Here is a 10,569-nt window from a genome sequence, read left to right as displayed (position 1 = left end):
TATTCATGCATTACATATTCATGCATTACAGAGGAATGTATTGGTGTGGCTGGGTCAACAGAAAGGCCACCCTTTATGGGCTGAACTCTGTAAAATTGCCAAAATGCAAGCGGTTTTGTGGTCCATCTCTGGGCTGAATGGCTGGATGGGCTGCAATCAAGATTATCACATCATGCCAGAGACCCATGTGGCCAGAGAGATAAGATATCTTCAGCATTCACTAGCCCGGCCATTGGATTCACAAGAATGTTGATTTACACCAGCCTGAGTCAACAAAATGCAACCGATTGCTGGATCTCCATTGAAAATGGGAAATTAAACATAGTGTGTAATTTTAGTCAGAATATGCATGTGTGGTTAAGAGAAGGCCATAGATTTACATGCAGAATCATACTTGGTTGATTTTTTCATGAATTCTGAGATGCAGAAAAATGACTGAAGTATCGCTGTAAAGATTCTAAAAGGCCTACCTGTTAATTTAACTCTCATAAAAACTTGACCTTGGAAACAAGAGTTATCAACTAAATTGTTTTTTTAGGTCCCCAGAAAATGTAAAAAAGCAGATATTCGGGGAAACGATGGCTTAGTAAATTAGATATCTGGTTGGAACATTTCATATTGATAACTGGTATACTTTTTGAATTAATCATGAGAAAAATAATCATGTGCAACATCATGCAGAGACGAGAGACATTTAAAAAAATCTGGGGTGATGAGAGGAACCCAAATATATCTATATTGTTATGCGTAACTATACATTTGCAATAGCTGCCATGTAGTGACTTTTTAAGTGCACAAATTGAAATGTGTAAACAAATAAATGCAAATGGGTGAACTGATCCCCTCCCAATTTGGCCTTGGTAACCTGTAGGGCCAAGCACAGCAAAGAGTCCAGCCCTTGGATAAGGAGATGGAAAATAATTGTCCATTCAAAACTGATGACCAATAATAAGGTATATGGGACTGAAAACGTGTCTCCCCAAAGAAGCAGAATCAAGTCCCTGATTTGAAAAGTGTGATTTCTACAGAAAGTGGGAATTGATCCCTGAGAGTCTCTTCATTCTGGGCCGGTTCATTGTTATTCCTGAACCTAATGACCCAGATGGGCAGGACAGTGCTAGGTTTCATCGATAACAACGAGTTGGAAGGTGACAATGCTGGGAGGTCTAGTCATCCTGCAATACAGTGGTGCAGGCCTGCTACTGCAGTGTGGGTTGAACCTAAGAGGCCACCCACCAGCCAGCAGCACCAACCCAGGGGTAAAGCCAGGAAAATTGCCACTGCCTAAGAGGATTGTCTTCCATAAGTGACAAACTATACACAACAATGTTGCTGCAGTGCTTGATAGGCAAGTTCATCAGTTCAGGAATTATTTTTCCTGCATTTGTCAATTAATTTACCATAAGAGGAAAGCATGTTTACTTTGTTTTCTGTGGATAGATGAGCAACATGTTCCACTTGCTGCCTATTGAATCAGAGCAAAATGTTAACAATGATGATGTGTTTAATGAACCACTCAACCATTTGCCTTAAACTAGTATGTTATGTTATTTTATGTCAACTGGTATCTATAAATTGCACATCTGCCACGGGTAGTGCATCCATCACCCACAAGAACCGGTAGACGTTGCAGGTTATACCCTAAGTATGCTGACACTTTGGGGCACAGCCGTGGATGGTGGAACCAGTGGCCCAGGAGTTGCTCGCCCTGATGTGTCCCATATGTGCTAGAAAATATTAAGGTTCTGGCACGTTTTTTTTACAAATTAATCACTGAGAACAAGCACCTTTAGCCCAATGGAAAAGGATCTAAGCAAACAAAGCCTTTTTATCATGGTATCCTTTCTGGTTTTCTTGGGCTTTATCCATGGGAGTTTGAACTATGCTTCTCACTGTGGCCATATGTTCTTTTAATCTTTCAGTTGTTTGGGAGAGGGGTAGTACAGCTTTTTCCTGTTCCCCCCAAGTCTCCCTTAACATGTCAAGGACATCCCCTTGCTCTCTGCCATATAGTTAAAATGGGGGAAAATCCTTTCGAGGATTGTGGGGTCTTTCGGACGGCAAAAAATGGCCCAGGTTGTCATAACATCCCAATTTCTGCCTTCAGCTTCTACTAATTTCTTTAAGATGTGTTTTGGGGTCTTGTTGAACCATTCCACTAAACCATCAGTCTGGGGGTGATAAATGGAAATCCTAAGTGTTTTATGTGTAACATCTCCTTTACTTCAGACATTAGTTTACTCATAAAAGTAGACACTTGGTCAATTAAGATCTCCTTTGGAAACCCAATCCGAGAAACCATGGGATCAAATGCTTGAGAATTTGTTGCCTTGTGTTATTGCGTACAGGAAATGCCTCAGGGCAATGGGTTGCATAATCCAATATTACCAGTATGTATCTGTTTCCAAGTGCTGATGGTTCAACGGCTCCTCTATGTCCATACCTATACATGAACAGGGTACTTCAATTATTGGTAATTGTGGTAAGGGAACTGGATGGAGCATCTGAAAACTAGTCTTTTGACATAAGGAACAAGTGAGAAAAACATTTTTCCCATCGGCATAGAACCCTGGCCAATAAAAATGGCTTAATGTCTGGGCTTGGGCCTTAGCTGTTCCTAAATGACCGCCTGTTAAATGAGAATGGGTGATCTCAGATAAAATTTTTGTATGACTTTTGGGTAGCATTATTTTTGATCTACGAGTACAGGGCTTGTTCCAGAATTCCCTGGGCTATGTGTTCGCCCATCTTTACTTGGTGTGCTTCCTTCCTGTTGTTTTGAATGAAGATTTTGATGTCAACTATATAATCAGGGTCTATGACGCCTGCTAGAACGTCTAGGCTGTATTGCCAGGTTAAACCTGATTTAGTGGTAAGTCTAATGCAGGTTCTGGGAGGAGTAATAAGGACCAGATCAGCTGATATTAAAAGTCAGTCTCTGGGTTGTATTAGTTCTCCATTGATACTGCATAAGTCAAACCCAATGAAACGTTCTGTAGGTACTGATGGGTCGGAAGCTCTGTTGCAAAGTTTCTCACATTTTAGGTTCCTCCAGTTTATGTCAACTGAGCCCGATACCACTTCTGACACCACATATGCGGAGTCAGGAATGAAACTCGGGCACAAGTTGTTCATAGTTTTAGTTATATACTTTCATTAAAGAAAAAGGGGCTGAGAAAAGGCCTCTCTGACCCTGCTGTAGGAGGAATTTCCCTACCTAAACCATAACTAAGGATCAGTCTGTGTCAGAATGTCAAAATCAAAACTGTCCTTGTTACAAAAGTTCTACTCCGACCCTCAAACTATAACTAAACAAAAAGATGAAAAGGGGAATGTCTTTAACCTTTGATGCCTTTTGAAAAAAAGTGTTTGTAAAGTATAAGAAGTTCCAACTCAAAAGTTCTTCAGGGATAAAAAATCCTTGCGCCAGAGGGTGACTTCGTTCCCCTGGATTCCTCTTTATCACAATCAGTTCTTTATACAACAGTACCTTGTATTTTGTTGGTCTCAGAGTGGCACTGTTACTCACACACAGTTCTATAGTTCTATTCACTTCAAAGTTCTGTGGCCAAGATTTTCCTCATGTTTGTCCATTCCTCACAGTCCTAATATCCTTGCTTAGGATCTCTTGCTTCAACACATTTGCAAATTGCCCGGTATACACTCCCGCCGGGGCTTCTTCTATGTTTACCCTTGTGGCTGCCTGGCATACTCTCCTGCCAGGACTTCCGATCTGCATGCACTTGAAAATGACTGGTATACTTTTCTGCCAGTACTTCATGTATTTACCTACTTCCACAATTGTACATCCACTGTGTTGAACAATATATCCTCGTGATATACCATTTGCTTATGTGCTTCCATGTATCTGTATTCCATGCACTCACATACTGGTAAGGGATTTGGTTTCAATTCACTTTCCCTTTTTATAAATAGTCTCTCTGTTTTCTCTTGTTCTTTAGTCTGTTTTACTGTTCATTGTATTTGGTGTGACCTGCCGATACGCCCCGGGGTCCCCACTATTCTTGGGTTGACTCACCAGCTCTTGTTGGCGTTCCTGGGCTCTTGTGTAGTCCCTCGGTGAAGGTACTCTTCCTGTTTTCCCTTCACGACTCCTTCTTTGGCATCTTTCCAGTTCCTGCAGCTTCCCTTCAGCACGCCGGTTTCAGATTAAGTTCTCAGGGTATGCTTTCAGTGGTCAACGAACACCCAGGAGTCTCTTGCGCTCTCCAGTGTCTCTGTAACAGGTCTCCCTCTTGCAGCGTTTTCATTCTTCTTCAGTCTTGAGCCATGCAGCCCCACCACACCTGTTTGGGACCTCGAATTTCGCAGAGACGAGGATCGTTCTTTCACCAACATCAGCAGCTTTTGACACTGGGCTGCTGGGCTTTAAATTTCCTATGCATAGGTGTTTTTTCGGCCAACAGCTAGAACACGCATTGGGCTGAAAGTCACCTAGTTATGCACTGCTCGTCTCCTCTTCCTCGTCCAAGTATTCAGAGGATTCTGGGACATGGAGTCCATTATTGAATTTTGATGAAAAGAGTTTGAATAATTACTTTCAACATGCCTGGATGGCAAAGCAGTTCTGGGTGATGAATAGATAGAATTGATAATGGTATTCTCATTACTTCCACATGGTAGACCAACGTTGGGAGTTTGGTCTGTATGCTTTGATGAAGAATATGTTCTATTCTTTGAAGGGGCATGTGCAGAGGTATGCCAATGGGCCATTAGGGTTTTGGGTATGAGATGATTATCTTCAAGGTCAAATGGAGGATGCCATGTTTCATCCAATGAATCCATGACATCCCCCCGGAGGTTGTGTCCTCCCATGTGATACTCCCTCATATAGCCACCCCCAGGGTCAGGATCAGGTAGCAGCTGTCATCCCCTGACCACATGAGATGAGGTCACCACCATGGTATCAGTGAATACTGCATTGGATTCATCACACATGTTAATGATTGTTTAAAAGAAATACTCTGTTCTCCCAGGTGAAAGGGTTGACAGGCTCTTGCAGCTGCACATCTTTCCCATCGGGACCCCTGGGCTGAGCCTCATGGCAGTGTTCTGCCTTCTGCCTGCAACCACCTCCATTTAGGAGGGCTTAAGCCTATCCAAGCCAGGGGCTTGCTCTGCCACTGCCCAGACATCCTTGAAGGAAATGGTGGCCAAACGGTTTATTTTGTAGCTAAATAGTTGCAAATAATGTGCTAGAACCCCGTGAGTTCTACAGGAAATAAAAAGTGCAGTTTGATATGGCCTCCTATAATATTTCCAAATACGTAAACGATTTCCTATCTGGCATCAATGGGAGCCCAATGAGGCTTGATAAACAAATATGCCAGTGTGACGACATTACTTCTGCTCTGATGGAGTACAAGGGCGAGTAGTGACTAAACTGCATAATTAGCCCCCACACATCTACATACCAACAGTAATCTCGATCATAAAGTTAAAACAGGCACGGCCAAGAGATATACCTCCTTTGCATTTTGTTGGGATGACGGAAGGCTATAATCTGAGAAGGGGTGTGAATGTGAGCCGGTAGCAAGCAAAGTATCAATGATATATACTTTAATTACACAAATCAATTGTACATGTATCAAACACACTATAATAGCCCACCCCTGTAAAAGGAAGTCAGAGAAATGCAGAATGTAAAGATGCCCCACTCTAGATGCTTAGCAGGGAGTAAAAATAGGCAAGAGATGATTTGATGTTAGGCAGTTTGACGGTGTCGAACCAGGCTTCAAGATGCTGAAGATGCATGTTGAATCAGGTTTGGGCGCAGTTAGTGCTACTGGGTCAGAGAGCTGTTGTTGGTTTAGCGTTCGAGCGATGCAGGGCAGTCTGCTTATCAGGGTCAGTTGGAAGGTTGAGTCAGTTCAAGATGATGGTAACTTGCTGGTTTGGGTCGACAAGTAATGCGATGCTCCCTCGGTTCGAGCAGAGTTCCGGTGTTTGAAGCTGTGATCCTGGTTGTCCGATGCGATGATCGAAGAGGCAGCGGTTCAAAGTTGTCTGCAGCAGCAAGCTGGTTGTTTCAGAAGAACAGGTGAGATGCTGGTGTGATACAGCAGTTATGGATGCAAAACCACAGTGGTTTGAAGTTGAAGAGAGTTCAGAAAAGCAGCACCTGCGGATCCCTTTAGTTCAAGTGCAGTGCAACATTTCTAATGAAGTTCGATTGGCTTGATGCTGTGACAACTGGGATCCTGGCTGTTCTGGCTCATAGGCTGCTGTGACCACCACTGCAGGAGGCACAAGGACAAGGTGAGTCCTTCTCAGTCTTCACTCCCAGCCTAAGGTGATTTGCAAGCAGAGTGGTACATCTTGCCCCTCATCAAGAATCACCTCCAGTGTGCCCTCGGAGTGGGGAGGGAACAGAGCCGTCCTCTGCCTTGGGGCACTCCTTTGTCAGCTCAGTGGTTGAGGGCTTTGGAAAGATCAGCATTCCCAAAAGAGACCCAAATGCATTCTTCCTTAAGTGCTGTATGGCACAATAGTGAGTCAAAGAAGGTGTGAGGGGTGTACTCTTTTACAGGGATAATGCCACACGGTTTGGAGGAAAGCAAGCCTGCTTTAAGAGTTCTTCTCCTGATTGCATCATACCCAAAGCGCTTTGTGCTTAAGGATGTGAAGGAGACAGGAAGGACGTACAGTAGCTGAATGACCTTTCTAGGGCTGCACCTGTAGTGTTAATATTCATTCTTTCTTGAACTATGTAGAGCTCCCACTGCTACCTCCTTCTCAAGAGCATAGCATCAAAGGCCATTTATCATGAAACACACTGGTGTGAGGTTAGTCCTTCTGTTTAGGTTGTGTCAGCATCATGTTATTAGTAAAAATCAAAAAGGCGAGGGCTTTTACACTATCGTAGATGGCAATCCTTCACATCCGGAAAACCAAATTTCGGTCATCTTGGTAAGAGGGAGCTGGAAAACAGAGGAAGTAAGGCTGGCAAACTAAGCTTCTGGGCTTTTGCTCTGTTTTCTGGTACTATGTTATCGTGAACCTCAATTCTCATTTATATATTTAGACCAGTCATAATAAGAAAAGAAAAAAAAGGACAAGTTACACAGACCGCACAAGCTTAAGTCTTAAGATAGCTACCTCTAGCTTAGACCTGTATGCAAGGCAGTGACAGAAGAGCTTGCCTTGTGTTCAATTTTCTGAAAAAAGATTGTTTTTATTACACCAAAAATAAAGGCTGGAACCTCTGAGTTCAATATATATCAGCTATATAGATGTATAGTTTACAGAGTTATGCCACACAAGTCATTAAATAACTGTAGCTGTGCAGTCCCGAGTAGCACACCAGCGTACCTGGTGGCTAAACTCCACATATCTGGTGGCACACGCTCCTCACGCAGCAAATCGCACAACTCGTCTCCAAAGAGAGGACATGCAAACAATCCTTCTCTTGCCCCACACCTACCGCCTGGAACTCGATCCCGTTGTTTGCTCAGAAAGTCCCCACAATTCTCCAGTTTCTCAAATCTCTCAAAACATGGCTCTTTCAACAACATCCGACCGAAGAGAAATTCCAATGGGTACAAATACCGATGCAAAGACCTCAATTCACAGTACTGCGCTAAGGTTAAATGATGCCACCCCAAATGCTGGCTACCCACATTCTACACAGCGTTCTGCTGCTTTCGCGCTAGCTCTGTGCTTTAAACAATAAACAAAAAAATGGACTGTGGACTGAGAATATTCCTTCCAGTACTAAGTTATAACTGCCAGACCATCGGTAACAGGTATCGCCAAATTGGCATAAGTTAGCACTCACACATAAGCTTGAACCATATTGTAATACAACTCGTTTTGGTCTCATAATATAAGCTGGGTATTTTCAGGAAACACAATTTGTATCCACAGATACTAGATTTTCCTAGTTTGTAAACAAATCCCTCTTGTATTCAGAAATCATATGTTGTGTCCCAAAATAGAAGTATTTTATTTTATTTTTTGCAAATTAATTTTGTTTCCAAACATCGTCTTGCCATTTCTGAAAATACACTTTATTTGTCTCCAAATACTAGATTTTTTTTCAGAAAAAAAATGCATGCTTTCCTCAAATATCAGCTGGTAATTTATTACATCCTCTCATTTAGACGTTGCAAAAGGATAGCTGTTAGCCACCATTGTAAGCAAAACAGAAGGGGTGATGGCTGGAAGGTTTAGAATTAATCTTAACCTCTGACATTGCTGTGGGCAACCCTGCAGACCATCGTTCTACACCTGTCAAGCCATTACAAAAGGGGAAAGACCATACGCAAATCAGGCTTGGTCCCACCCCAAAAGGGGTAGTCCAGCCCGAACTGCTTGGTCACATCCCTTCTGAACGAAACCACAAGCATCCCCAGACATCCTAGTTGGGCCTCATCAGTGAGAAGTAGCTTGGGTGTTTATGCCCAGCAGGCAGGGGACCCATGTCTGGGCATACCTGTCCCACTTAGGGTGACTACAGCAAAACAAAAGAGGTGATGGCTTGAATGTTTCAAATTAATCTTAACCTCTGCCATTGCTCTGTGCAACCCTACAGACCACCATTCTTCACCTGACAAGCTATCAGGAAAGGGGAAAATCCATATGCAAATCAGGCTTGGTCCCACCCCAAAAGGGGCAGTCCAGCCCAAACTGCTTAGTCACATCCCTTCTGCATGGGACCACAAGCATCCCCAAACATGTTTCAGCCTCTTTGAGCCTCATCAGTGAGGAGTAGCTTGGGTCTCTAGGCCCAGCAGGCACAGGACCCTCGCCTGGGCATACCCGTCCCACTCGGGGTGACTACAGCAAAACAAAAGAGGTGATGACTGGAAGGTTTAGAAATAATATTAACCACTGGCATTGCTCTGGGCAACCCTCCAGACCATCGTTCTTTCCCTGCCAAGCATTTACAAATGGGAAAGACCATATGCAAATCAGGCTTGGTCCCACCCCAAAAGGGGCAATCCAGTCCGAACTGCTTGGCCGCATGCCTTCTGCACCACCCATCACCTCTTTGTATTTCCTTTGTCACCTCAGTGTCAAGCAAATCTTGATTTGCCCCAATACATATATTCCTGGGATAACCTCCTACACTCAGGGTCAGCCTCACCTGCCTGTGAACACCTATCCTAAAGCTGGTACAGCTTCAAATGCCCGATTTCACTCTTACCCATGTACACCTATCAGTATTTCAGTAACATGTTCATAGGCCCAGGATCTCACCTCACTTGCCTATGTGCATGCATCAAATGCCTCGAACAGCTCAATTTGAACCACATTGCCCCAAATACTTATTCAAATTGGGCATTTTCCAGGAATTGCTTCATATGCTCTAGCTCACGTCATATGCGCATGCACTCCCATGACAAACCTGCATAAGTATGTTTTTCAGGGGAGGGGCGCGTCATCATGATGAACAATAGCTACAGTGGCAACATGCCAGCAATCATCATGTGAGCAACATCATCAGTAATGTATAGTGCCAATGCTGGCATGTATTATTGTGGGCAAGGCTTCATGAAGAGATTAACAGTGGCAATGGTGGCATATATTGTATTTTGGTTTGAGGTATCATGCAAATGTTATAAAATGCTAGCATGTAGTGTTAGTGACCTGTTCGATTTTTGTATATGCTACTCAAAGAGTTGTAATTGTAATTTGTATGTCATTTCCTTCATAGGTTACAATAAAATGTGCAGTAAAACCTACTATTCTGACCTATTGCTATGCTAGATTGCACAGGCTAATTTGAGGGAGATGGTAATGCCCATCCACTGGAATTATTCACCAGCTTCCACTAAGATTGAATCAGTTAGGATGACGTTGCCCCCGCAGCAACCACCTGCCCCCCCTGATACCAAAAGCTGCCTCCTCGCCTTGACAACATTCTAGCCTTTGGCTGCCCAAGACTCAAATAGGCTGAGATTCTGGGGCAAAGGACAGAGGCCTCAAAGTGATGCCACCCACTAATTCTGACTACATCCGCGAGCACCAATCCTGGACTGTAGAGGGTAAGCTTAAGGATAGAGTGGGAAGTGAAGGACCGAGGGCGGTTGTCCAGGCATTTCCTTTTCTTTATGCAATACCGATAACTACTGGGCACCAGTGACATATTTGTCAGCTAGAGATGAGAAGATATATGATCAAGTGTCTAATGTGCAGACTGGGCTCAAATCACAGCTTCACCTCATAGTTTAATGTTGTCATCCTTGGCAAAATATTTGATCTCACTATAGTATATCTATCCCAATTTGCATGTTGGGCATCTGCCTTTTTGTGTGAGAGTCCGGGGAGGGGAGGATACCTGGCAGGGAACAACGTGTTTTATAGGGTACTGTTTTGAGGCATTACATTCATAGCATGGTGGGGGTATGATTTGAGCTACCTAGCTATGCTCTCTTTTGTGAGGGTCAAGCCAGTAATTGTTTTACCTTGTAACTGAAATCCCAATTTTCAGAGGTCTGTTTGTGTGCAACCATAACAGACACTTTCTTTGAGACAGGAGTGGCACATTCTGTAGTTGCTTATGTTTGTGGTCGTTTTATTTGGCAATTCTTCCCTGCCTCTGTT

Source organism: Ambystoma mexicanum, chromosome 3p (genome assembly GCF_040938575.1).
Source record: "Ambystoma mexicanum isolate Mex_15411 chromosome 3p, UKY_AmexF1_1, whole genome shotgun sequence".
In the NCBI taxonomy this organism is placed as follows: Eukaryota; Metazoa; Chordata; class Amphibia; order Caudata; family Ambystomatidae; genus Ambystoma; species Ambystoma mexicanum.
Note: the sequence above shows the minus strand (reverse complement) of the source record.